At 46.6% G+C, this 27,158-nt stretch overlaps 1 long non-coding RNA gene across 2 annotated transcripts in view; it reads left to right on the top strand.

Moving 5' to 3' along the window:
• LOC125430842 overlaps nucleotides 1-27,158 on the top strand; it is a 234,366-nt gene that overhangs the window by 134,000 nt on the left and 73,208 nt on the right. For both annotated transcript variants that reach the window (XR_007244227.1, XR_007244228.1), the window contains one exon: nucleotides 7,809-8,105. This is a non-coding gene — a long non-coding RNA (uncharacterized LOC125430842). The remainder of the gene's footprint in view (nucleotides 1-7,808; nucleotides 8,106-27,158) is intronic.

Genomic DNA, 27,158 nt, shown 5'->3' with positions numbered 1-27,158 from the left:
CCCCACCCCCCCCCCCCCCCACCCCCCCCCCCCCCCACCCCCCCCCCCCCCCACCCCCCCCCCCCCCCACCCCCCCCCCCCCCCACCCCCCCCCCCCCCCACCCCCCCCCCCCCCCACCCCCCCCCCCCCCCACCCCCCCCCCCCCCCACCCCCCCCCCCCCCCACCCCCCCCCCCCCCCACCCCCCCCCCCCCCCACCCCCCCCCCCCCCCACCCCCCCCCCCCCCCACCCCCCCCCCCCCCCACCCCCCCCCCCCCCCACCCCCCCCCCCCCCCACCCCCCCCCCCCCCCACCCCCCCCCCCCCCCACCCCCCCCCCCCCCCACCCCCCCCCCCCCCCACCCCCCCCCCCCCCCACCCCCCCCCCCCCCCACCCCCCCCCCCCCCCACCCCCCCCCCCCCCCACCCCCCCCCCCCCCCACCCCCCCCCCCCCCCACCCCCCCCCCCCCCCACCCCCCCCCCCCCCCACCCCCCCCCCCCCCCACCCCCCCCCCCCCCCACCCCCCCCCCCCCCCACCCCCCCCCCCCCCCACCCCCCCCCCCCCCCACCCCCCCCCCCCCCCACCCCCCCCCCCCCCCACCCCCCCCCCCCCCCACCCCCCCCCCCCCCCACCCCCCCCCCCCCCCACCCCCCCCCCCCCCCACCCCCCCCCCCCCCCACCCCCCCCCCCCCCCACCCCCCCCCCCCCCCACCCCCCCCCCCCCCCACCCCCCCCCCCCCCCACCCCCCCCCCCCCCCACCCCCCCCCCCCCCCACCCCCCCCCCCCCCCACCCCCCCCCCCCCCCACCCCCCCCCCCCCCCACCCCCCCCCCCCCCCACCCCCCCCCCCCCCCACCCCCCCCCCCCCCCACCCCCCCCCCCCCCCACCCCCCCCCCCCCCCACCCCCCCCCCCCCCCACCCCCCCCCCCCCCCACCCCCCCCCCCCCCCACCCCCCCCCCCCCCCACCCCCCCCCCCCCCCACCCCCCCCCCCCCCCACCCCCCCCCCCCCCCACCCCCCCCCCCCCCCACCCCCCCCCCCCCCCACCCCCCCCCCCCCCCACCCCCCCCCCCCCCCACCCCCCCCCCCCCCCACCCCCCCCCCCCCCCACCCCCCCCCCCCCCCACCCCCCCCCCCCCCCACCCCCCCCCCCCCCCACCCCCCCCCCCCCCCACCCCCCCCCCCCCCCACCCCCCCCCCCCCCCACCCCCCCCCCCCCCCACCCCCCCCCCCCCCCACCCCCCCCCCCCCCCACCCCCCCCCCCCCCCACCCCCCCCCCCCCCCACCCCCCCCCCCCCCCACCCCCCCCCCCCCCCACCCCCCCCCCCCCCCACCCCCCCCCCCCCCCACCCCCCCCCCCCCCCACCCCCCCCCCCCCCCACCCCCCCCCCCCCCCACCCCCCCCCCCCCCCACCCCCCCCCCCCCCCACCCCCCCCCCCCCCCACCCCCCCCCCCCCCCACCCCCCCCCCCCCCCACCCCCCCCCCCCCCCACCCCCCCCCCCCCCCACCCCCCCCCCCCCCCACCCCCCCCCCCCCCCACCCCCCCCCCCCCCCACCCCCCCCCCCCCCCACCCCCCCCCCCCCCCACCCCCCCCCCCCCCCACCCCCCCCCCCCCCCACCCCCCCCCCCCCCCACCCCCCCCCCCCCCCACCCCCCCCCCCCCCCACCCCCCCCCCCCCCCACCCCCCCCCCCCCCCACCCCCCCCCCCCCCCACCCCCCCCCCCCCCCACCCCCCCCCCCCCCCACCCCCCCCCCCCCCCACCCCCCCCCCCCCCCACCCCCCCCCCCCCCCACCCCCCCCCCCCCCCACCCCCCCCCCCCCCCACCCCCCCCCCCCCCCACCCCCCCCCCCCCCCACCCCCCCCCCCCCCCACCCCCCCCCCCCCCCACCCCCCCCCCCCCCCACCCCCCCCCCCCCCCACCCCCCCCCCCCCCCACCCCCCCCCCCCCCCACCCCCATCAAAAGCCTTTTGGAAATCCAAGTAGACAATGTCCACTGGTTCCCCCTTATCCACATGCCTGTTTACACCCTCAAAGAACTCTAGTAAGTTTGTAAGACAGGATTTGCCTCTGCAAAAGCCATGCTGACTCTTTCTCAGCAGGTCTTGCTTTTCTACATGTTTTATAATTTTATCTTTAATGATAGATTCTACTAATTTACCAGGAACAGATGTCAAACTGACTGGCCTGTAATTTCCCGGGTCCCCCCTAGACCCTTTCTTAAAGATTGGTGTGACATTGGCCATCTTCCAGTCTTCAGGGATGGAGCCTGATTTCAGGGATAAGTTGCATATTAAAGTGAGAAGATCAGCAATTTCATGCTTGAGCTCTTTAAGAACTCTTGGGTGAATGTAATCTGGGCCAGGGGATTTGGTAACATTTAGTTTATCAATGGCTGCCAGAACTTCTTCCTTGTCTACCACTATCTTCGCTAGTTCCTCGGATTCGCCTCCTAAGAAGCTTGGTTCAGGTGCAGGAATGTTCCTCACCTCCTCTTGGGTGAAGACAGATGCAAAGAATTCATTCAGCTTCTCTGCAATCTCCCTGCCATCTTTTAGCACACCCTTTGTTCCTTTGTCATCTAACGGGCCTACCGCTTCCCTTGCTGGCTTCCTGCTTTTGATGTACTTGAAGAACTGTTTGTTGCTGGTCTTGATGTTCATAGCCATGCGTTCCTCATAATCCTTTTTTGCCTCCCTTACAGCTAACTTGCTTCTCTTTTGCCACCATTTGTGTTCCCTCTCATATTCTTCATCAGCCAAACTGGACTTCCATTTTCTAAAAGACATTTTCTTTTTTCTGATAATTTCCTCAACCTCTCTTGTTAACCATGGTGGCTTTCTTTTGGACTGGGTGCTGCCTTTTCTAACCTGTGGAACACATTCCAGCTGAGCTTTTATTACTGTGTTTTTTAAATAACCTCCAAGCATCCTGGACAGTTTTGACTCTCTTGATTTTCCCTTTCAGCTTCCTGCGCACTATCCCCCTCATCTTTGAGAAATTTCCCTTTCTGAAGGCGAATGTAACTACATTAGTAGTTGCCACTTGTTTGCATGCTGAGATACTGAATCTGACAGCATTGTGGTCGCTGTTCCCTATCGGCTCAACAACACTGACTTCCCGCACCAGGTCCTGGGTCCCACATAGAATTAGATCTAGGATCACCTCTCCCCTGGTTGGTTCCACAACCATCTGCTCTAAGCCACAGTCATTTAGCATATCCAGGAATGCTCTCTCCTTACTATGACCTGAACATGCATTTTTCCAGTTTATATGGGGATAGTTAAAATCACCCATTACCACTACATTTTTGTTTTTGTTGGCCTCTCTAATTTCTTTTTCCATCTCAGAATCCTCTTGTGCACTTTGGTCAGGGGGACGATAATATATTCCTAATATTAAACTGTCCTTCACCCCTGGTATTGATATCCACAGTGATTCTGTAGGGGAACCAGCTCCCCTTGCATTGTCTATTTTATGTGATACTATGCTCTCTTTGATGTAAAGGGCAACTCCACCCCCAATGCGCCCTATCCTATCCTTCCTATAGAGCCTGTAGCCTGGTATAACAGCATCCCACTGGTTCTCCTCATTCCACCATGTCTCTGTAATGCCCACTATATCAAAGTCCTCCTTCAAAACTCTGTACTCTAGCTCCCCCATTTTAGGTCGAATGCTTCTACTATTAGCATAGAGACACCTGTATACCCTGTCTCTGTCCTTAACCTGGGATTTATGTGCTTTACCCTCAAGTCTTTTGTAGACACTATCCCTTGTCACATGCACATTGTTATGTTCCTCGCTTGTATGTGGTTGATTTAGAAAAACCTCCCTCTCTGTCTGCATCCCCATAGATACTGTATTCCGAACCGAAGTCACCTCAGCTCCTGTCGGCTTTCCCCCAGTGATCAGTTTAAAAGCTGTTCTGCCACCTTTTTAATGTTGAGCGCCAGCAGCCTGGTTCCTCTTTGGTTAAGATGAAGCCCGTCCCGTTTGTACAGGCCTACCTTGTCCCAAAAGGTTCCCCAGTTCCTGACAAATCTGAAACCCTCTGCCTTACACCACCTTCTCATCCACGCATTGAGACCCTGTATCTCCGCTTGCCTAGCTCGCCCTGCGCGTGGAACGGGTAGCATTTCTGAGAATGCCACCTTGGAGTTCCTGGACTTCAACCTGTTTCCTAGCAGCCTAAATTTAGCTTCCAGAACCTCCCGGCTACATTTCCCAATGTTGTTGGTGCCAATGTGGACCACAACTGCTGACTCCACCCCAGCACTGTCTAAAAGCCTATCTATCTATCTATGTACATCAGACAGACAGACAGACAGACAGACAAAAGGTAGGGAGCAGACAGGTAGATAGGTAGGGGGACAGACAAGTAGATAGGTAGTTTGGTAGGAAGGTAGGTAGTGGGAGAGACAGAGATAGATATAGATAGATAATTAAACAGCAGTGTGCAGGTTGGGATGAAATATGTTACACAAGGCTCCGTAGGAAATTGGAAATATGCTTCAGCACAGAAATTTGCTTTTTATCACCCAAATAGATGTTCCGTTTTGCATAGCCAGTAAACAGTGATGTTGTTTTTAAGTCAAGTTAGCAAGTTTTATGCAGGGTTTTTTTCATATATACTGAGAAAGGGGGTGGGGAATGTGTCTAATCACTGCTTCTGTATATCTAAGCCCATTGTAATCTATGCATTGATTTTTGAAGGTCTGGTCCTCCAGGGAGCAGCCAGGAATTCACATGCTCTCCCAGAGTACTGCATTTTCACGTTGGAGTCCTTTATTTAGCTGAGATTTATTTTTTTAAAAAAAGAAAAAGAAAAGCTCATGCAGCCAATCGGTTCTCTAGTGACTCAACATCTGAGGAGCCTCAGAAGCGCAAGTTATTCCAGCAATTCTATGGAATAAATTAGGTTCCTTAATGCATTTCCTGATCAGGCTGTGGAATAATTTATTCAGCTGCTCAGAACTAGCCGGATTTGCAGATCTGAAGAGCTGGGCTGCGTGGAGGACAGCAAAATCTTAGCAGTGCTGATCTACAGATGCTTCCTCTTTGAATCATCATTTGTTTTGTTGGCAAAGGGCTTTTTGGGCATAGCTTTCAAAGTTTCAAAGTGTTGTATGCAAATTCATCTACAGCTTCATTTTCAAATGATCTTCTTGTTGTTTGACAGATTTTGGCTCAGATCCATTGTAGCAGTTCCACTAAGGCACTGGTGTCAAACTTGCACCCCTCCAGATGTTATGCACTGCAGTTCCCATCATCCCCTGCCAGCATCATGCTGGCATGGGATGATGGGAACTGTAGTCCATAACATCTAGAGGGCCGCGAGTTTGACACCTGTACACTAAGGGGAGGATTCCCACCTGTGAAGCATGGTTTTCTCACCTCCCGCTTCCCATCTGTGACCCAAAGTGACCCCTGAAATGTTGCTCCTGAGGACCTCCAGGACCTCCTCTCCTTTGCGGAGGGCCATTTCTTGATGCAGCAGAAGGGGGGTTAAGACAATTGTGCTCTACATAGAGCAGGGGTAGGGAACCTGCAGCTCTCCAGATGTTCAGGAACTACAATTCCCATCAGCCTCTGTCAGCATGACCAATTGGCCATGCTGGTAGGGGCTGATGGGAATTGTAGTTCCTGAACATCTGGAGAGCCGCAGGTTCCCTACCCCTGACATAGAGGAAGCCCTCCATCCATGCAGTGGTGGATCCAAGCTCCACAGCCCAGTCCAGAGCCCTGGCGTGGTCAGGGAAAGCACCACCGCAGCACTGCCCCACCACCTCCAGAGGGCTTTTCAGCAGTGCAGGGAGACAAAACACAGAAAACCCACTCCGCTGCCAAAAATCCTCCATTGGACTCAATGGGCTTATGTCTTCCTCTTGGCGCTGGCATCCCTGGAGGCAAAGCCAAGGTAGAAGCCAACTAAGTTCAGCTCCACCCCCAACCACACCTACAGAATGCCCCCAGCCCTGCTGGTGCAGTGTCCTACACTAACGAGGCTGGAAAACAGCAGCTGCTTCTGGGATCAGGCACCACAGAACCGTGTGGCTCCCAGGCACTTGCGTATCTGGCCCCTCCAACAGCGCAAGGTTGAGCCAACTCCAGAAGTGAGTCCGGTTTCCTCCCCCCTCCCCCCCCACCAGCCCCAGATTGGGCTCTTGGTTTGGATTTCAAAAATTTAATTCTTGGGCTGCAATTGTCTAGTTATAGAAATGTGAACATTCATTTACAAGTATGGTGAAATCCTGGACTCTTTGAAATTCTCAAAAACACTCCCCAAAAAATAAAACGCGGGGGCAGGGTTTCCTCTGGTTTACATGTCACGTGTCCCCTGCATCATGTGTACTTTCACCGTTAGTTTTGAACTTTGAAATTTTGATTTTTGATTCTGTCGTAATGATTTTTTTATCCTGAAATCTGAAAGCAAAGATCTCCCCCCCATTTATTTCCACATGGGTGATGAGCAGTGACGTCTGGCCTGGTGTATATAAGTACTGAGCTGTGAACCAAGAGCTTTGCCATTCACGTATAAAGATACCAAATGGTCTTGGAAAGCTGTCCTTGATCTCTGCTCCCTTTCTGCAATACAGCTTGCCTTACAGGACTGTTTAAAGGTTATTGAGATGATTTGTGTGGCACTCTAAAGGACTATATAAAACTAAGCATCATTAAATTGCATGTTTTATTAACCTGTGCCATTGTTAGCTACACATATATTGCCTAGAATGCAGTGGTCCATGAATGGGTCCTATGGAGGAAGCAGGCAAAACTCCACAATGTGGCATCATCCAAGAAAGGATTGTGGCTACATACCCGTAGTATACTAGTACTACCACCCCTGAGATTTTGTCTATATAAATAATGTTCAAAAGTGCATAGGTTTTGTTCAAAGTATGCAATTGATCTTTGCTCTATTACTCATGGAACACTTACCTTGGGCCTTTTAGCTGCATGGTGGGGTTGAAATGTGGTCTCCTTGCTTTTCTCTGTTTAAACATGAAAAGGCAGCCCAGTCCTCCCCTCCAGCTAGTCTCAATAGGCCTCTGTTTTCTGGTTCTCTTAACTCTGCCCCTCTTAAAGGCACAGATCTCACAAGACTCACCAGTCCCCCAATGCTATAGAGCTGATATTCTTCCCCCCTTTCTTCTCCACTCTACTCTCTCTCTCTCTCCACTCCACTCTCTCTCTCTCTCTCTCCCTGTCCCCCACCCTCTCTCTCTTGTTGTTGCCATAGGAGAGAGGCTTATTTTTTTTAAGTGGCTTGTCTGAAAAAAAGTTTTAAAAAGCCCTCCAGATCATTGCAGAGGACAGAAGCAGAGCTGGAGAGATGAGCTGGAGCTGGAAACAGACCCTGCTTGTGCTGTTCCTTGCATAAGCCAAGTTTGTTATATCATTACATTGATATATCGATATGTTTAGAGAAGAAGGAAGGCACTGGCAACATGGAAGGGGGTGAGGGGAAAGGCCTGGAGAGCAGTATGAAGAGTGGGGAGGGTGGAGCTAGGCAGGCTGGCTGTGGGTGGAGGGAAGAGGTTTGAGCCAAAGCTATGCTCACTGGAAAATCTCCCTGCTCTGGCAGTGAAGCAAAATCAAATTAATGCTGCAGGTGGTCTCCCTTGCCGCGGGGAGACTAAAAAGTGAAAGTGGCACTTGAGGAAATTCATCCATGCAAGAAATCTTGCTGCAATTGACATTTGCCTCAACCATGCAGCAAACACATTGTTCATAATGGGCCCCTTTGTACTTTTCAGTGTGATATAACCAAGCTTAGAAGTCTTGATCTCCTGAGCCTTTCCTCTTTTTTTCCATCACAGGGACACGATGGACTCATCCCATATTAGACACTCATCCAAATGAAAACCACAATGATGAAGACTTACCTGAACTGAGAGGAAGATATAACAATATGGATTAAAACTTTTTTGCTTTCCTTCGAATGAGAATTTTGTCATCTCCACCACTTATTAGGATGAGCCACTCTAAGCTGTTGCTTGTTTTTATTCTTTTTTCCTCTTTGAATTTAAGAAAGGAGACTGAATGATAAGGTTCACTAAAGATGTGATGGTTAAAGCTGTAACCTGACCCTGTGATGGCCATACCTTCATTACCAGGTTAGATATATTCATCCAAGTATTATAATTCTGTAAATGTAAAATAGACATTGTTAAAATGAAGGATATGTCACATTGTGTGATCAGCTGCATCTTCTGAGAGGATCTTCTTTAACCAATAAGAATCCCTGAGAGGGGCTGTGATTCAGTTGTATAGAGCATTCTGATGTTTCTGGGCATCCTTGGCACTAATAGTCAAAGGATCTTGGGTTTTAGAAATTCAAAAAAACCTTTCTGTGCCAGGTTTTGGATATTCAGCCTCTACCTGTCAAAGTAGATGATACTGAGTTATATAGGCTAATAGTGATCCCTCCACTGAGAGAAGCCTCAACTGATGTTCAAATGGAAAGAAATGACCATCCAAATGAATGAGCACATCCACGTTTTTTATATAAATTCCATTTATTTCCCTGCAGTTTGAGAGACACTGGCCATTTACGCATGCACCATTTCCTTCACTTTCAGCCAACCCAACAGTCTTCATGTGTGGGATTGGGAAAACAATTCCAGTTCACCAGATTAGAGTCTGCCATTCATGTGGAAGAGTGGGGAATCAAGGCCTGTTCTTCAGATTGTAGATCACTTGCTCCCAACCAATACACTACACTGGCTCCTAATATTATTTTAGAAATAAAGTAGAATTCAAAATATATACCATTACTACTACTGCTGCTGCTGCTGCTGCTGCTACTGATCAGGGTGAAGATGATGGAAAAAAATAAAAAAAATAGTGTGGCCTGACTTGAGGCTTCAGGCCAAATAAATTGATGGTTAAATTCTGTGCTTTTGGCAGCCTCTTCCTGGTGCAGTGCAGGAGGGAAAGCCTTCAAATTCAAATCAGATATCATATATTTCCTGAAGCAAACAAACAAACACAAAACACTCTAGCTTTTCCTTACCCAGAGGAAAGCTACAAGGGGGCCGGGGGTGTGAGCACCTGGAAGGGACGCAAAATTCAGGTTTGTTTTTTGTATTTTTTAGTGTTTTTTCTGGTTTTGGCCTGCAGGGGGCACAGTTTTAGGCTAGCCACGCCAAACTTTCAGTGATTTTTCGGGAGACTCTTCTGATGTTACCACCCAGGTTTGGTGAGGTTTGGTTCAGGGAGTCCAAAGTTATGGACTCCCCAAGGGGGTGCCCCATCCCGCATTGTTTCCAATGGGAGCTAATAGGAGATGGGGGCTACACCTTTGAGGATCCATAACTTTGGACCCCCTAAACCAAACTTCACCAAACCTGGGTGGTATCACCAGGAAAGTCTCCTAAATATACCCTGAAATTTTGGTGCTGCTAGCCTAAAACTGCACTCCTTGCAGGCCAAAAACTGAAAAAATGCTAAAAATACAAAAAACATTAACGAGTTTGCACTGGGCTCCATTTTCTCTAGCTACGCCTCCGTCCTTACTTCATTGTGGCAGGAAGTACTTTAAAAGAACTCAGGAAGCCTTTGTGTGCCAATGCAGAAGCAGCTTCCTCGACTGTGAGAAAATACTTGGCTTGGCTTCACCATCACTAATGGCCATTTTGCTGTTATGTCCTGTACCCTTTCTCAACATTCCACAAGTGTCCAAGAAGGTCACAGTCACTGTCACAAAAGAAATGTGAGAGAACAAATGTTTGGTCCACTTGGCCAACCAATATGATCTGTGCTTCACTGGCTTTATCCTACCTTTTAGTTTTAAAACAGTGGATTCCCAAAGCAATTTATGTCAATTAAAAACTATCCCAAATAACACTTAAATTATCACACCATTGAGATTTCTATTCAGGCATAATGGCAGGGTACATGACTTTATCCTCTTCCTTCTCTGACCTCACTGAAAGCATTTAGTGATTTGGAAGAGGAGAACTTAGGCAGAACTCGACCCTGAGATGATGTGAGGGTGGCTAGCAGCTTCATCTTGTTCATCTGAACTTAAACAATGGGTAGCTAGAAGGAGGTCAGCTCATATCCTAGCTGTGTGTGAGGTAGCTAAACAGACAAATTTCCAATAACTTGAAATTAAGCCAAGACATAAACTTCAGTGAATTTCCTTCCCCACTACGAACTGAGAGGCACAGATTTCCCTGAGCTCTTAGATACACATTGAAATATTCACTAAACGTTTGGTACCTATATTTAACATTTGATAATATTTGATACATAATATTTGATAATATTTGATACATAAACAGTATTTGATAGTGAACATGAACTGATATTTCCTGTTTGATAGCAGATGTGCAGTGGCATTTTGAGCCTGACAGGATTTGGTGATTGGCAGGCTGTAGTATTAAGTAGGCTGTAGTATTAAATATTTGACTGTGTTTAATAATTGTGTTGGCATTTGGTATCTGACAGCATAATATCCAGAGACAGAAGCAGTCTAGCGCTGTATATATTTACCTGGAAGTAAGTCTTACTGAGTTCAGAAGGGCTTTTAATCAAGGAGGTATGGGGAGCATTGCAGTTTTAGTATTTGACAGCTGAGAGCCTATGAGATTTCATTGTTAATAACTGATCAGATTAAAACCGCCAATAGGTGCCAGTTCTTGAGTTCTTAAATCAGACAGTTTTGAGATAAAATATCACATGCAAAACTGAAGCTGTAGTGCTTGTGGTCAGTGCCTGAATAGTAGTATTGGAAATTACTAATACAAATGATTTTTTGTTAGGGAATCTCTCTGTGACATCAGTATCAGTTCTTCACATCTTTCTGTTAGCAGAATGGATACTAATGCTGAGAACAGTACCTCATACTCAGCGGAAGGATCCAAAAAATTTAGTAACAGGTTCCCATGGTGGTGGGATTCAAACTGTGGTGTAGCGCCAATGGGGCTGGGTGGGTCACAACGGGGCATGGCCAGGCATTCTGGGGGCAGGGCATCCTTGGGCGGGGCTGTGGCAAGGACGCAGCCGCTGCTGGTCCTTGGGCGGGAAACGAATGCACGCAGGCTCAGGCTGCCACGCATGCTGGTGCACCTCCTGCTAGACTGCTTCAAGTTCTGCATGCTACTGCTGAGAGGAGGGGCGTAACTAAGGCAAAAATCACGTGGCAAAATCACCAATTAGTAACCCCCTCTCGGCACACACAAATAATTAATAACCTACTCTCGGGAACCTCTGAGAACCTGCTGGATCCCATCTCTGCTCATACTCCTCCACAACCATCATTATCTGTTAATATAAAAAAGCCAATGCATACTCCAAATTTATTTATTTCTATATTTATTTATTTATTTATTTATTTATTTATGTGCTGCTTTTCCACCCTCTGAAAGAAGGAGCGGTTTACAACATCATTATTCTTCTTTTCATTTTATCCTCACATCAGCCATGAAAAGTATGTTAATCACACCTTTCCAGTCATACTGTTTCAAGAAAACACACAAAACCTTCATGGATGGATATACAAAGTTTAATGTACAATTTAATCTTGTGGTATAGTGGTGTCTTGTTTGTTACTTTTATGGACTTTAGTATCACTCCCCTCTATATTATTTTTGCTGCAAAGAACATTAGGATGAGATAGTGACTGACCTGCGGACATCCAACAAACTTCCATGACAGAGTGAAAAGTTGAATCTGGGTTTCCCAGATCTTAGTCCGATGCAGGGACAGCTATACCAGTCTGGCACAAACATTTAAGTTACCAGAGCCCAGGTCACCTTAGTATCAGTGCTTCTTTCCCATTTGTGTGATGAATGCTCATTACTGATGAACCTACTGATTTCAGGCCACACAACAAAGGCCTGACAGGAATATGTAGAACAGGAATTGTTGCCATCACGGTCTTTCCATAACAGAATTCACTGCAAAGAAGAAGAGTTTGGATTTATCTCCTGTAAGAAGACTCAAAGTCTTACAAACTCCTTGCGGCTTACAGACACCTTGTGAGGTAGGTGGGGCTGAGAGAGTTCTGAAGAACTGGCACTAGTCCTAGATCACCCAGCAGGAATGTAATAAACCCAGTTCACCAGATAAGAGTACTCCATTCATGTGGAGGAGTTGGGAATCAAACCCAGTTTTCTCCATTAGAGTCCACTGCTTTTAACCACTACACCACACTGTTGGAAAGAAAGTTGGGTAAGCCCTTGGCCCCATATGCTGCATCACCAAGGTTTAGTTCCCTTATCTTTCTTGCTGCTAATATTTTGCACATCAGGACTATTCAATACCCTTTAACTCCATTTCTACTTTTTTTCAAAAAAAGGACAAAATTGGAAAGGGCTATTAAATCAAAATAGGAAGGATGAAAGAAGATCCTGAACATTTCTGTTTCTATACTGAGCTAGATAAGTGCCAGATGGGACTCTTGTCTTAGTTTTGCACATTAAATGGTTCTGTTAAAGTCCATAATGCATTAATGCTTAAAAAAAAGAATGAAGTGAGATAATGGTTTATTGTATTGTTCTATGCATCGTCTGTGTTTCAGTGCTGGGAAGCTGAAGGCAACCTTTATAAGGTGACTTCTGTTTGGAGGAGAAAAAACAATAGAAGCATTTTGGGATCTTTATTTACAAATGCACAGCTTGAAGAGAAATGATGGGGGGGGGAGAATAAGGAAGGATACAGGCAGGATTCCAGTGGCAGCAGGAAAGTGGGCCTTTTATAGCTAGGCTTTAAAACCTGCTCTGGGGGGAAAATGGCAGAAAGTTGCTTTAGAACCATCTTTGCAATGTTTCCCCTTCTGCATGTTCCTGTCAGACCTTTGTTGCGTAGCCTGAAATCAATAGGTTCCTCAGGAATGAGTATCTCTTTGTTTTCTCAGCATTGGTTACATACTTACAAAATAATGGCATGATGTTTGTATTATTGTCATTATACCATGTCAGGGATTCATGGGGAAAATTAGCAGTTGCAGGGTGAGATTCTGCAAAACCCAAAACACATATTCCTCTTTGTTATCTTCAAGGTTATGCAATGAGAATCAGCCCATTTGCTCTGATTTTTTCTGCTTTATTACTCGTAGTAGCTGTATTCATACATATATGAGAAAAGGGCTTCTTTTTATTTGCCTTAGCAGATTTGCTCTGATAAGGTCAAGATGGTGGAGGGAGGGACTCAATAAAACTATATGCCCCAGAACCCTTTGCAAAGACTCTAGGGATACACCCAGCAGTGCAAGACACGGGGTCAACTTGGTTCTGGAAAAGCACTTCCAGTGTAGCAGAAACTCCTTAGTGGTGCCACCCTGGAGGACTATCTTGCTCTATATCTGGACTGAGATGGCTTAACTCCAGTGAAATGTAAAATGGCATTTTGCAGAATTGGGCCCAATGAACTGGGAACAGAATGAAAAGAACATTAGGATTCTTCTTCTTCTTCTTCTTCTTCTTCTTCTTCTTCTTCTTCTTCTTCTTCTTCTTCAAAATTAACTCAAGGTCACCTACCAGGTCTCAAGTGGAGGAGTGGGGCATCAAACCCAGTTCTCCAGGATCGAGTCTGTCATTCTTAACCACTACACCAAGCTGTCCACATTTTCTGTGCCATGCTTGGATGCTGTTGTAAGCATCTGTCTGGCCCCTGTTGGAAACAGAGTCATGGAATAAACAATCAGTTCCAGCAAGGGAATCCTTATGTGTGATTGATTGATCCAAAGTCTCCAGTTGTTAGTTGTGTCACAGTATTGGAAGTACTCAAGATTAGCAAGACATAAAATGTCTAACAAAGCTTGTTGTGTTTATACCCTTTGTGCAGAGATGATTGGGCTGTTTTTCCCCTTCATTTGCCATTGTGTAAGACATGGCTGGCAAACAATTTTGTTACCATTTGCATCCACAAAAAAATGGTTTATTATTACACAAATCTGCCCAAGGGGTCCTGTAGCCAGCATATACATAATGGCCTGATTTTTAAAATATAAATCAATAATATATCTGCAAGTTCCTTTTACCCAAGGGATCGCATACCATTGCAGGTTTAAGTGGCTCTTGGGTACTGTGGTTACGGGAGCTGCAGAAGAGAACATGAAAATAATGTATAAAGGATGCAAAGATAAAAACCTTCTTTAAACATCCATTTGCAGAAAGATGATGAAACAAATCCAAAAAGCCATTTCAGTCTTCCTGATCAATCCTATGCAGCACATTTTATAACCGCCAATAAAAGGAGTTTTAATAATCCCATGGACAGAAAATGCAGAGGTTATGTATATTTTTTCCTATTACATTTGTGATGCTCAAATTTCCTGATGCAATCAAACATGCAAAATTCATACTGGTATTTGCTTCTCAATTGTGCATATATCCCAATGACATAACTGGGAACCATGTGCAGAGATGGAAGAGAAAGTGTGTATGTAGAAGTCACTTTGTTTACAGGGGTAAAAAGAGTGCAGAGAAACTGATCTTGTTCTAAAAGCCTTGGAATCTCCCAGATATGCCTGGTATGCATTCATTCATGTCTTAGTAGTACTAGTTCACATTCACTGCCTCCAGCTGACAATGTTTTTTCCCCAACATTCATTGTTTTTCACAATATGGCAGGAACTGAGGAAAATTTTAGACCATTTCACAAATGCATGTTCCTCGTTTGATCACTGCAGGTTCAAGTAAAGATTTGCATGTGTGAATGAGTCACCACAAATCAAATAACCCAGACATTCTTTCTCGAGGAAGTACTTATTTATAGTATTATTACAGATAACTACAAAACAGAAAATATTTCTATAATGTCTTAGATCAGTGGTTCCTGATCTTTTTCACTCATGTTCCCCTTGGCAACCCATTTATCTAAATTTTACCCCCATGTTAGCAAAACCTGTGTAATTAACACAGTTGCTGTTATTTCAAATTTATATGTTGTTACTACAAATGAATGGCCTAGTAATGGGATTAAAAGCAATGGAATAATAACATGAACAAACAGATACAATGAGTTCAAGTTAATACTCAGCTAACTTTAAAAGTATGTGGAATTAGTACATTAATTTTTTACACTTAATTTATTAATACTTGGAATTTTTAATATCTGATAGTACAGGACCTGAAAAATGATTTTTAAATTTTACTTAAAATGATTAAAAACTGCAATTTATAGAGAAAACACAGAAAAACTACCTCACAGAACACTGCACAAAGGCACTTGAATGTTCACAAAGCAGAGAAGAGTGAAAGCCTGTGAAAAGATGCATGCGCACTGCAGAGGCACGCTCTCCAAAATAACAAAGCTAGGGAACACAGGCTTTTCTCGAAGTTAAAAAATGAAGGAAACCGCACCACCACTTGTCATAACATTGAATCAACTTCACCACTTTTGACTTGTATTTTGTCTTACACTGTTGACATTAATATACATTTTCCCCAATTATATAATTTTTTTCACATATGCCCAAACATTCCAGAGTGAACCCCTGGGAGTTCATGTACCCCAGGATGGGAAACACTGTCTCAGATGAACCAAAACATGTTTGTATCTCTTCGCATAGGCTTAATCATTAGCTTGAATTCAAAGAACTGTTAAGTGGAGTTCCACAGATGAAGTGGATCCTTCCTACCTTGTCCTGTCTTCTGAAGCTTCTTGTGGCATGAAAAAGTCTGCTCTTGAAGGTCCAAGACCATCAGAGGAAGTATCTGTAGCAACAGTGAGGGTGATGACACAACATCTAGAGACATGAAAATCTGCTCTTGTCACAGATTCCTCCTTGTATGAATGTAAGTGGCTTGTGCTTGTGGGAGGAACCTTTGAATCCAGGGCCACAGCTGGCCGAGCCATTATAGCTCAAGGCTAAGGAGATCTCCCTCGCTTGCAATGTAACTAGTCAATAGAGCTTAACCGTTCTCTCTTATCTGCCTTCCTCTGAAGAAGGGAACCACCTGTCCCAAAACAATGCTTCTATTCACACCATTCTTTATTATGCTGATATTATGGGAATGCGAGGGGACGACAACTATGGGATGAGCCATGTTTTAACTTACAGGTATATACCAAGGGTCAGAGAGCCAAACTTCAGTTTTGGCTATCTGAACCTTGGGCTGACACAGTTCCACTAAAGCTCTTGAAATGTTCCTGAGTCTTTGCTTGCTGACTGGAATACCAGACCCTTACAGGAGTCTTTCTGTAATTCATAACTTTATACAGTCTCATTGATACATTGCTACATTTCTTGCAACTGCTTATCAGTGCCAATCTATTTGAAAAACTTGGATAAAGGTAATTTCCTGTTCAAATACCGGTTCATTACTGTTATGTCACATCCTGATGTTTACTAGGCAGACTTCATTAATGGTGTGGTTTGCAATTGCTTTTCCTTGGCATCTAGACTTTGCCTCCAGCAATTTGGGTACCCTGGGTACCAAACTCAGAAAGATGGGATGCTGAGTCAACCTTGAGCCAGCTACCTGTAGTAATGCACTGCTTTGGGCCCAGCAGCTTGCCATTGGTAAACGCGTTGGCGCACCGAAACGCACCTGACCCTTCTGGTGCTTCCGCTGCCCCCACTCCCTCATCCCCTATGAGTCACAGGTCATGAACTATCTGGCTCAGTCACCGGGCGTCCCGGACAAAGGGACAATGGTCTTGCCCCCAGATTGAAGATTGAGCCCAGGCGCATGCGGCTCCTCTCCATGCCGTAGCAACCAGGTGAGATCATGCATCACGCTAATCGATCTCCCACGCTCATCGGGACTCTCCCGTTCCAGCCCTTCTACACGCCCATGAGAATCGCAATAAAAGGTGCCAGGAACCAGCATCGCGAGCTACCGGCGCTAGGAACCTGGACCTCCAGCGGCTCCCAGCTGCCTGGCGATCTCCCGCCAGATCATTTATCTCCGGTCACCGAAAGTGGTTCTTTGCGTAGACCGTGGGTCGACAACAGCTACCCGAAACCGACTTCTGTCAGGATTGAATTTTGGGGATAAGCAGATCTTGGACTGCAGTACTGCAGTTTACCACTGTCAACCCATGGACTCCTTACACTGGAAAGACCTGAATATCTAATCCAAAGTTGAATTCCTTACCTGTTTTTTCTGCTTTCTAATCAACTAATTGTAACATGGGGATTATCTGACACATTTCATTTCTAGCTAGCTGCGATGCTCTTGCTTTAGAATTGTTCAGTCCTCTCTTACATTATTTGAACAAATATATATTTTTTTAAAAAATCAGTGTGCATGTGTTGAAAGGAGCTGATCACTTCTAACTGTCTTGGCATTTGCTTGAGGATGTTGCTTTAATAAAGGTACAGAAATAACTTTTGAAGCATAGACAAACTATTTTGATGAGTCAGTGTGGAGCTGAGACTAGGGTATGTGTGTGTTTTAAATGCTGTCAAGTTGCTTCAGTATCATGGTGACTCTATGAATTAATATCCTCCCAAATGTCCTATTGTTAACATGCTCGTATTGTTAACCTTGTCCTAACGATGTCCTATTGTTAACCTTGCTCATGTCTTGCAAACTGAGGGCCGTGGCTTCCTTTATAGAGTCAGCCCATCTCATCTTGGGCCTTCCTCTTTTCCTGCTGCCTTCTAGTTCTCCTAGCATTATTGTCCTTTCCAGTGACTCCTGTCTTCTCTGTATTTGGTCAAAGAACAAGAATCTCAATTTAGTGATCTTAGCTTCTAAGGACAGTTCAGGCTTGATTGGATCTAGAGCCCACTTTTTTTGGCATTCCACAGTATCCATAACACTCACTTGCAACACCACCTTTCAAAGGAATCTGCTTTCTTCCTGCCAACTTTCGTCCTGTCAACTTTCACATCCATACATAGGTATAGAGAATCCTATAGCACGAATTAACTTGCTCTTGGTGGCCAGTGACACATCTTTAAACTTCCTAGCTCCTTCATGCCTGCCCTTCCCAGTATAGGATAGACTGGCACAATTTGTGATCCCTCTTCCCCCAAGACAACTCCAGCTCAGGTAATTGACAACCTCCCTGATTTTGTAGCTGTGCAATGCAATCCTGCATGTGTTTACTCAAGCAGTCTGATTGTGGTCTCAATTGTGGCCATGCCCTTATTAGCCATTGGCTTCAATGGGCTTAGAAAAAAAGTCTGTCAGTGAAGTAGTCTGACACGTTAGTTTGGTATTGTAGCAAAGTATAGGTGAAGTGCAGGTAGAGTTAACAAACAACACAAACCAGGCTGCAGGACAAATTGAAAGATTCTTGAATGCTAATTAAAGTTGAATCCCGCATATTCATGAAAATGTAGTAAATGTCAAGCCTGCAAATGCAGTTTTGAATGCTATGCCTTATATGAGAATCCAGTCAGAAAAGATGGGCTAGGTCGGGATATGAAATATGCAGCTTAGCCTGCCGGGGAGGAACACATGCATTATTTTTGCGGGGGGTGGGTGGAGGGGTGGGTTAAGATTGTTCCTGAAAAGTCGGGGCAAGCATCAAAACATAAAGCTGAAGAAGTAGACTAGCTTCCTTGAAATGGGAAGTAACCAGTGGACTCATTCTGGATTGATTTAGAGTATTGGACTACATAGATGTCGGCATTATATAATCTTGGTTCCTTCTGTTATGCGCTGCGATGCATGGTTGTTGTTTTTAGCCTGTCTTTTCTGATTGGATTCTCATATTGAGTATAGCACTCAAAGCCATCTTTGGGGCTTGACACTTACTACGTCGGTCATGAATATATAGGATTAAACTCCAATTATCATTCCAGAATCTTTCAAGTTGTCCTGCAGCCTGGTTCGGTGCCTCTTGCTTTGTTTGCCAATTGTAGCGGAATCTGAAGAAGTGCACTCTGACCTGTGGAAGCTCCTGCTGGAGTAAATATTGCTAGTCTTTGAGGTGTCTGTTGACATTATGCTGCCTTATTCTGAATTGGGCTATTGGGCCATCAGAATTCAAACTGTCTACTCTATTTGGTAGCAGCTCACCAGGGTTCCAGGCGGAGGCCTTTTGCATCACTTATTGTCTGGTCCTTGTAACTGGAGATGCCTGGGATTGAACCTGGCACCTTCTGCATGCCAAGCAGATTTTCTACCACAGTGCCCTGGTCCCATCCTCTTTTAGATGGGTGTACCTGTTTAAGCTCACCCTGTTTAAGCAGTAGTGGCGTAGTGGTTAAGAGCAGGTGCATTCTAATCTGGAGGAACTGGGTTTGATTCCCCCATTCTGCCCCCTGAGCTGTGGAGGCTTATCTGGTGAATTCAGATGAGCCTGTGCACTCCCACACACACCAGCTGGGTGACCTTGGGCTAGTCACAGCTTTCCGGAGCTCTCTCAGCTCCACCCACCTCACAGGCTGTTTGTTGTGAGGCAGGAAGGGCAAGGAGATTGTAAGCCCCTTGAATCTCCTACAGGAGAGAAAGGTGGGATATAAATCCAAACTCTTCGTCTTCTTCTAACTTCCATTGACATTTGTGGGGCTCGCTCTATTGTATGATCTGTGTACTCAGGAATGCAGCCTGTGTACTCAGGAATGCACCTACACCAGGTATTTGTTCCACTGTTTTAGGCAAGGTGTTCTGTCACAAACTTGCCTCTCAATAATGTCATGAGGCTCAAATGAAAGGGAAATTCCTACAGGCATCCCTGACCTCCTTGATGAGTAGAAGGTGAGTAGGGCAAAATAAGTCACCAAAAAGAGAGGAGAAACTCCTCTACTGCTACCGCTTCCAGTTCTCAGAAACAAGGTCAATGATGGGAGTCCATGTTTTTAAAAATTGTTAACCAGCTGCGCTGTGTGGTGGGCAGGAAAACGTTCTTTGCATAGCCAGAAACAAAGTAAATCTCTAATACACATGGGGTTTTGTTAGTGTGTTATGGGGCCCTGGACTGGACTCCTTTTTTTATTGTACTACTAAGATGGCTGCCGGACTGATCTTATCACCAGGGCTATTTGGTGGTCTGTTTGCTCTGTCAGCCATTGCATTCAGCTGTAAAAGTGGCTATTGCAGTGGTGGCGAACCTATGGCACTCCAGATGTTCATGGACTACAATTCCCATCAGCCCCTACCAGCATTGGCCATGCTGGCAGGAGCTGATGGGAATTGTAGTACATGAACATCTGGAGTGCCATAGATTCACCACCATGGGGCTATTGGGACAAATAAGTTTGGTCTTTTTTTGTTCCTCTTCCTCCCCCCCCCCCTTAATTGACAAACTGTGTAATTACCATGAAGAGGGAAACCGATAGAGATTCAAGGGCCAGCTTGCAATGAACAAATGTCCAATGTCCATTTTGTCTGCTTCTAAATAAGAGGGGGGGGAGAGAAACTGCAAGCCGGCACAGCAGAAATGACAAGGGGGGGGATCAGGATCAGGGGATATAATTCGTTTCCTGTTTGTAGTACGGACCTTTGGTGTTCGCTCTCGACACAGAGAATCTCCTGTTTCTTCCCCCCGCCCCTTCTTGACCGTTAATACCGATAATTATATCTGTATTTCTTAAGAATATTATGAGTTGCCATTTCTGCATAGTAGCAGATTGAATTTATTCACCTTACGGATATATTATTATCACAGATAATAACTGCAGCATGATAATTATCATTAATTATTCATTTGGATTAAGAGGCAAATCGGCTCCCGTTTGAGGGTCTTCCAGCGAGCGGCTCATTGTTCCTAGGAGCCCTCTGTAGTGCTGCGACTAATTCATTTTTCTTTTTCATTTTAATTTTTTTTTGGGGGGGGGATGTTTACAGTGACATCTGACTAATCCCACACATGTTTATTAGAAAATATTAGAAAAGGCGTCAGTTTCTCACTTTGGGACAGGAGTCCTGAAAGCGATATGTGGGTTCTGTTTTAGCCTGCAAGAGCACGCTTCAGTCACAGAATGTCTTTGCAGTAAATTTGAACATCTGACCCTATTCCTGAGGCATGCGCTTGAAGCCAGTGTTTGCTAATATATTTAACCAAACAGCACCAAAAATAATAAGAGAGGAAACTGTAATGACATGTTGTCAGCATGTAGGCCTTGGGAGTATGGTACGGTGTGGAATTTTGTTTTTAAATAACCACTTTGAAAACACAATGATCTCCTTGTTTATAAAGAGAGAAGGGGGAACTCAGAGGGGGAAATTAAAAAGAAAAAGAAGGAGAGGAGAAAGGAAGAACAATAAATACTGTAAATGCTAATTTCTTTATATATGTTTCATTCTGTCCTGATTAACAAGCCATGCTCTCTCTCTCTCTCTCTCTCTCTCTCTCTCTCTCTCTCTCTCTCTCTCTCATCCCAGCATAATATTGAACAAAATGTCTTGGAAATAAACGTAATTGAGGACCTGAGTGGTAGTTCCACACTGCACAATAATGCATTTGTATGTGATACTTCCATTGTAGTCTTCCCTTTCAGAGATGATCCATCTACCATGTTCAGTTGTATGTTCAGTGATGTATCTACAAGATCAGGGTATTAATCCTAAGGAAAAAAACCAAGGCAAATTGTTTTTACCAGCTCCAATTTTAGGAGGGGTTTTTTTTTTAGTTATTATAAGATGTGTGCAGAAAAGAGGGGTTTTAAAGAATAAATAATGCATGGTTACTTAGCACTGTATCCAGTCCCCAAAGTACAGAATTTGGCCGGTATTCTGAATTCTGAGAAGCTAAAACTATACATGAAGCACAGTAAAATAGTACAGCCCTGAAACAGCAGATGGTATCATCTAATATCATTGAGGGCCAGTGTAGTTCAGTAGATAGAGTGTCAGGATAGGAGCTTGGCTGACCTAGGTTCGAATCTTAACTTCTACCATAGAAGCTTTCTGGTGACATTGGGCCAGTCACAAGCTCTCAGCCTGGTTTGCCTTGCTGGATCATTGTTGTGAAAAAATGGAGGTGGGGAGAACAATGTGAGCTGTTTTGTATCTTGGCTGAGGGAAGAAAAGTGGGATATGAATAAATAATTCCAAACGTTCCAAATGGAACGTCAATGTTAATGTGAGAACTCACTGCAAGTAGAAAACCAGCACAAACAGGAGAGAGGTTATAGCCCCTCCTGCTTCCTGCGGGCTCGTTGTGTACTTGCAAGGAATGCATTACATATGGAGCTGCACTGCATTCCAATGTACAATATATGCCAGGGTGCCAACTTATCTAGCTGCTTGAAAGACTTTTCAGTCCATTCAGTTTGTGGACTACTCCCTGCTTATATGATCATTGCCCTTCCTGGCTACCTATATATGGAGGGGAGAGCTGGCTGACTGGATTCAATAGGTAGTTGAAGAGTCAGAGTGGTCAACCCAGCTTTGAAATAGGCTGAAGTGTGTCCACTACTAAAGAGACCTGCCCTGGACCCAAGATATTTCAATAACTATTAGATATTCCATTCTTGGGTGGCAGCTGGACAACTTCAAGTATTCCCGGATTGAACAGGATCCTTTTCAGTGCGGCTTCAGGCGTGGTTGTGGGACTGAAACTGCTTTGATAACCTTGTTGGATGATCTGTGTTGAGCGGTGGATTCTGTTGATCCTTCTGGACTTCTCAACAGCTTTCGATATCTTCAAATACAACATCCTTCTGTATTTTTCAGGTGCTCTTAGACCAAGGCCTACTGGTGGATAAGCAAGAGGCATCTGTGATCAGAAGTGCCTCTTACCCGCTTTGACTGACGAGCTAGCTGCAGGCTTTCCTGTGTAGAAATAACCTGGCGACTGTGGTACATGACATAGTTACATCACTATTGGATTCCTTCAAAACCACGTTATTTGGGGTCGCCCTTGAAGTCTGGGAACTTCAATTGGTGCAGATGCTGCAGCCAGGATGTTGATTATGCTGTGTCTCAGAAAAAGATTTTTAGTACAGTCAGTTGAGGTGCAGCAGTTGTGAAAGTGGTATGCTTCCACATTAAAATATAATCCTGAACAAATATGAGAATTATCATTAATATTTACTCACCGGGAGTAAAGGTGTGTAACTGAGTTGGGTGCCAATGTTGCATCATTAAAGTGAATGCCAAATCGTATTTTTACTTTTAAACAGGTGCGGGGAGCAGGGCCAGGTAGGCACTAGGACCCAGATGGAGCATTCTACACAAAGAAGGTTCTGCATGTTGAGTTCTGTGGTGGAAGAATAAACAACCCTGCTAACGTATTTTTCTGAGACAGACTGTGGAATGAGTCGTGGGGACCATATCACTCCAGTCTTGGCCCTCAGTATGTTTCAGGGTACAATTCAAGGTGCTAGTGTTGTCCTTCAAAACCGTCAATGGCATGCCTGAAGGACCACCTACACCCTTCTGAATCTACGTGACCATTTCAGTCATCTTCTGAAGCCGTGCTTTGGGTGCCCCTGCCTTCTAGGATAAGGCAAATGGCAGCATGAGGGAATGCTTTCTCAGTCATTCCACCAAAACTCTATAACTCTCTTCCCAACGATTCACCTGTTTCATCTGCAGCTATCTTCCACCAGCAGATTAAGAATTTCTTGTTTTGTCTGGTGCTTCCTAAATAACCTCTCCTTCCTGCCTGATGCTTTAATTGATGTTTTTATTCCTTTTATTTCTTTTCTTTTTTTTTTTGCTTTGGGTATTTTAGCTTGGGTGTCATTGTTTTAATGATGCATTTTTGTTTGGTTTTAACTTTTGTTATTTTTAAAATTTTGGAGGCCCCAACTTGGATAGAAAGACAGGGGATAAATTCCACAAATAAGCAAATAAATGTTTCTCAGAGGACGAACACAATACAATGGCTAAAGAAATGTTTTCACCATTATAAATACAAGGTTAGGGTTAGAAATAGATTAAAATGATTGTGAGTACACTGCCTGGTGGTTGTCTGGAATGTGCTGGAACTATTCAACACTTTTTGTGAAGCTTTCTAAAAGGGCCCTGAATACCTGTCCTTTTCAGTAATTTGACATACCCTGTGAAAACCAGCATGTTTTTATTTGCATAATCGTCACTTGCAACACTGACTGCCACATTCAGTGATGTCAAATCTGTTTGGTCTTATTTAGTGACATCTACGGTGATTCCGCACAGCATATTATCAGCAGAGCTCGACTTGTGTCCGGCTCAGGTAGTCCTCACAGGCACAGATCTCGACGCAAGTCCGACTCTCCTTCGACTCGCCTAAGCCGGGTCTTCTTGATCCCTGCTCCGACCTAGTACTTTTGGATGAACTTGTGTCAAGCTCAAGGTTGTGCGAACTGTCTGTTGAGCTCGACTCGACTTGCCCCTCCAGCCAATCGCGTCGTTCCTGTGACAGCTTGTTCTGCGGTTTGTTGGCTCAAACAGAAATCTCTGGAGGAGGGAATGCCTATATTAAATGAGGCTGTTGTTTCTCTGTAAGGGCTGTTCTGAATGTAAATTTATTCTTCTAGAGTTTCACAAGTGGAGCAGCCTTGTAATTGAGTACATTCCTACCCAACAGTATCCATCTAAGTAAAGCAGCTAGGTGGGATACGTGCTTAGGAGGGGGAAGTTCAAGGGGGACAGAAAACTCTCAGGCAAGCTAAAGCCAAGCCAGCAGCAGAAATGCGTTTCCATTCAGATGCGAGCATTCATTCTGCTGTTTGGGGGTGGATTCTCTCCCACCCTGAAACAGCATCACCTCCAAAGTTTAAACTGAGGATGTCAGATTCTCCCTTTAAATCCATGCTGATTAAAAGGAGAATCTGGGGAAATTTGGGGGGTGCCTGCTGTCAGGGGTGCAATTGTTAAGCTAGCAACACGCAGTTTTTCCACCAGTGTGTGCAGCAGTGGGGATATACCCATTTATGTTGATGCTGGGGAATCGCTGAAAGGGCCATACAATGGGCAAGAGAAACAGAGCAGCTGTGGCTCAGCAACCGGATGATGCGGCAGCAAACCATCGCTGCTTTCTCCAGCAGGTTGCTCAAATGTGCAAGCACAGCCAGAATGGTGGCAAACAGCTCCTCAAATTCTGAATCCATGGCGGTTCACCAGCCAATTTCTGTGGAAGGACACAAAGTCGCAACTTCGCGACGGTGTCACACAGTTCCTCCAACTTTGCGACATGCTTGTAAAAAAAAGGAATTTCATGTCTCCCACCATGGGAAAGGTAACCAATTGGGGCAAAGGGATGGATGATGCACAGAGTCAAGCCCGCCCACTGAGCTCCGGTAAGAAGAGCCGAGCTCAGCAATGTGCAGATTAATGGCGAATCGAGCTCAGGTGACAACTTTTTGTGGCAGCCAATAGAATGTGAAGCAGGAGGAGGCATGCACAGCTCATCCTGCCCTCTGAGCTCTGCTAAGGGACATCGAGCTCTGCCGCTGTCCAGAACGACAGCGAGTCGAATTCATGAAGAGAAATTCTGGTGGACCCAAGTCGAGCTCTACTGAATGTACGGTGGGGAATCACCCCTAGTGATGTGGCTCCATCACATGTTGCATTTGTAACAGTGTATCATTGGCTACCTGACCCTTGATTGAATGGGAATGTCCATGTGACTAGCACTAAAATCGTTTGCAGAATTACTGCAGTCTAGAGATGTGAAGGGGACAATGTCAAGTGGCTTCAAGCTGTAGCCCACTTATGATAACCCCATAGATTTTCAGGACAAGAGACATGCAGAGTAGGGTTGTGATTGTCTGCCTCTGTATAGCATCCCTGGTATTCTTTGGTGGTCCCCCCCCCCCACCATCTCTGCTTAGCTTCCAAGAGATTATAAAATTGGGCTTGTCTGGCCCATCCAGGTCAGAGGAACCGTAATTTAGGGGAAACCAAATATAAACATTTGTAACAGGTAACTGGTTTGGGGAAAAGTTCCTACCACTCTGAAATCATTCGTTGCAACCCCAAAAAGGAAACTTTCGATAGTACTCAAGGTAATACTAAATTTGTCTCCTTATAGTTCTGTAGACATTTTTAGTGCTTTTGTTATATTGACTATTAATTTTATTCCATTTAGCAGTTTGACTCATTAGATGCCTTTGTAAAGCTCCCTTGAAAGCTACCCATTTCAGAGAAGCCTTCACGTCTGAACTTGAGGGCATTCACATTATTTCGATAAAACAGATTTGAAAGAAAACCGGTGAATATTCAGCATCGCTCCGGTATCTGCTAATCAGGGCCATTAACAGAGGCATCGGAGAGGATTTTTAATTTATTTATGGAAAGGTATTTTTGCATGAAAACCCAGTTAAGCTTGACAGCTTGTTTACAATAGGACCCCAAAGACACATTACACAATACACAACAATATAAATATACATTTGAGATGCACACTTGAGCTCGTAACATTTGTTAAACATCTGAAGTGCGCAGCAATCAGGTATTCAGTATGGGCTAATTCCCCACTTAAATATGTCAACTGGGGGACCGCTGTGTCTTGATAATGGAAGAATGACATGTTACCAGGTGCGCCTTTCATGATTATCAAGTATCAGACGTGATGGATACAGAACGAAGCCAAAGATTTGGATAGTTATTTCATTGCAATACATTGCAATTTACTCTTCCTCCTTCTTCACAGCTATCTGGGCTTTCAGTTCCTTGGCCCATAGTCAAAGTTGCCTCTATATCTTTATTGTATTTTTTAGATGTGTAGGCTGCCCTTCTCCTTGTGGGCTCAGGACAGCTCCCAACACTTAGTAAGTACAGTAAAATCAAAGATTAAAACAGAATTGTAGACCCAGATGGCAACTGCCCATTCAGTGTTACAACAATTAATCCCTGTAATTAACAACATAACAATGGGATCTCGTTCACCACTCTCCACTCCTTTCTGTCAGGGCTTTCTGATAAATGTGGGATTCTCAATTTTCTTGTTGGGTTGCAAAAATATCTTAGAAGCAATATAATAACAGTATTTGTTCCTCTTACTATTGCAAGATGAATACATACATATATATATATGTAAATAATTAATATTTATCAATATTATTATTAATTAATGGCGAGCATTAATTAATGGTGAGCACGAGGAGCGCATCGTTAGAAGCCGGTCACCCCCCATGGCTGCCCCTGGCGATAACCCCAATTCTTATTGGGGAGGACAGAGAGGTACTGGGCCAGGAGGCATCCGCCCATCCTTGTGGCCCCTAAACTGCTAGGGTATCTGGCTCACCTGCAGGGGCCTCCACAGCATGTGCCTTGAGCCTGCCCCGCCCAAGCCTCTTATGGAGGCCCCCATATGTGAGGAAGTCCAGCACGCAAGCCCACCCCCCCTCAAGGATGTGCTCCTCTGCCCAAACCGCCCAGGGC

Source organism: Sphaerodactylus townsendi, linkage group LG04, assembly GCF_021028975.2.
Source record: "Sphaerodactylus townsendi isolate TG3544 linkage group LG04, MPM_Stown_v2.3, whole genome shotgun sequence".
NCBI classification, from domain to species: domain Eukaryota; kingdom Metazoa; phylum Chordata; class Lepidosauria; order Squamata; family Sphaerodactylidae; genus Sphaerodactylus; species Sphaerodactylus townsendi.
This window is presented reverse-complemented; position numbering and strand designations above follow the sequence as displayed.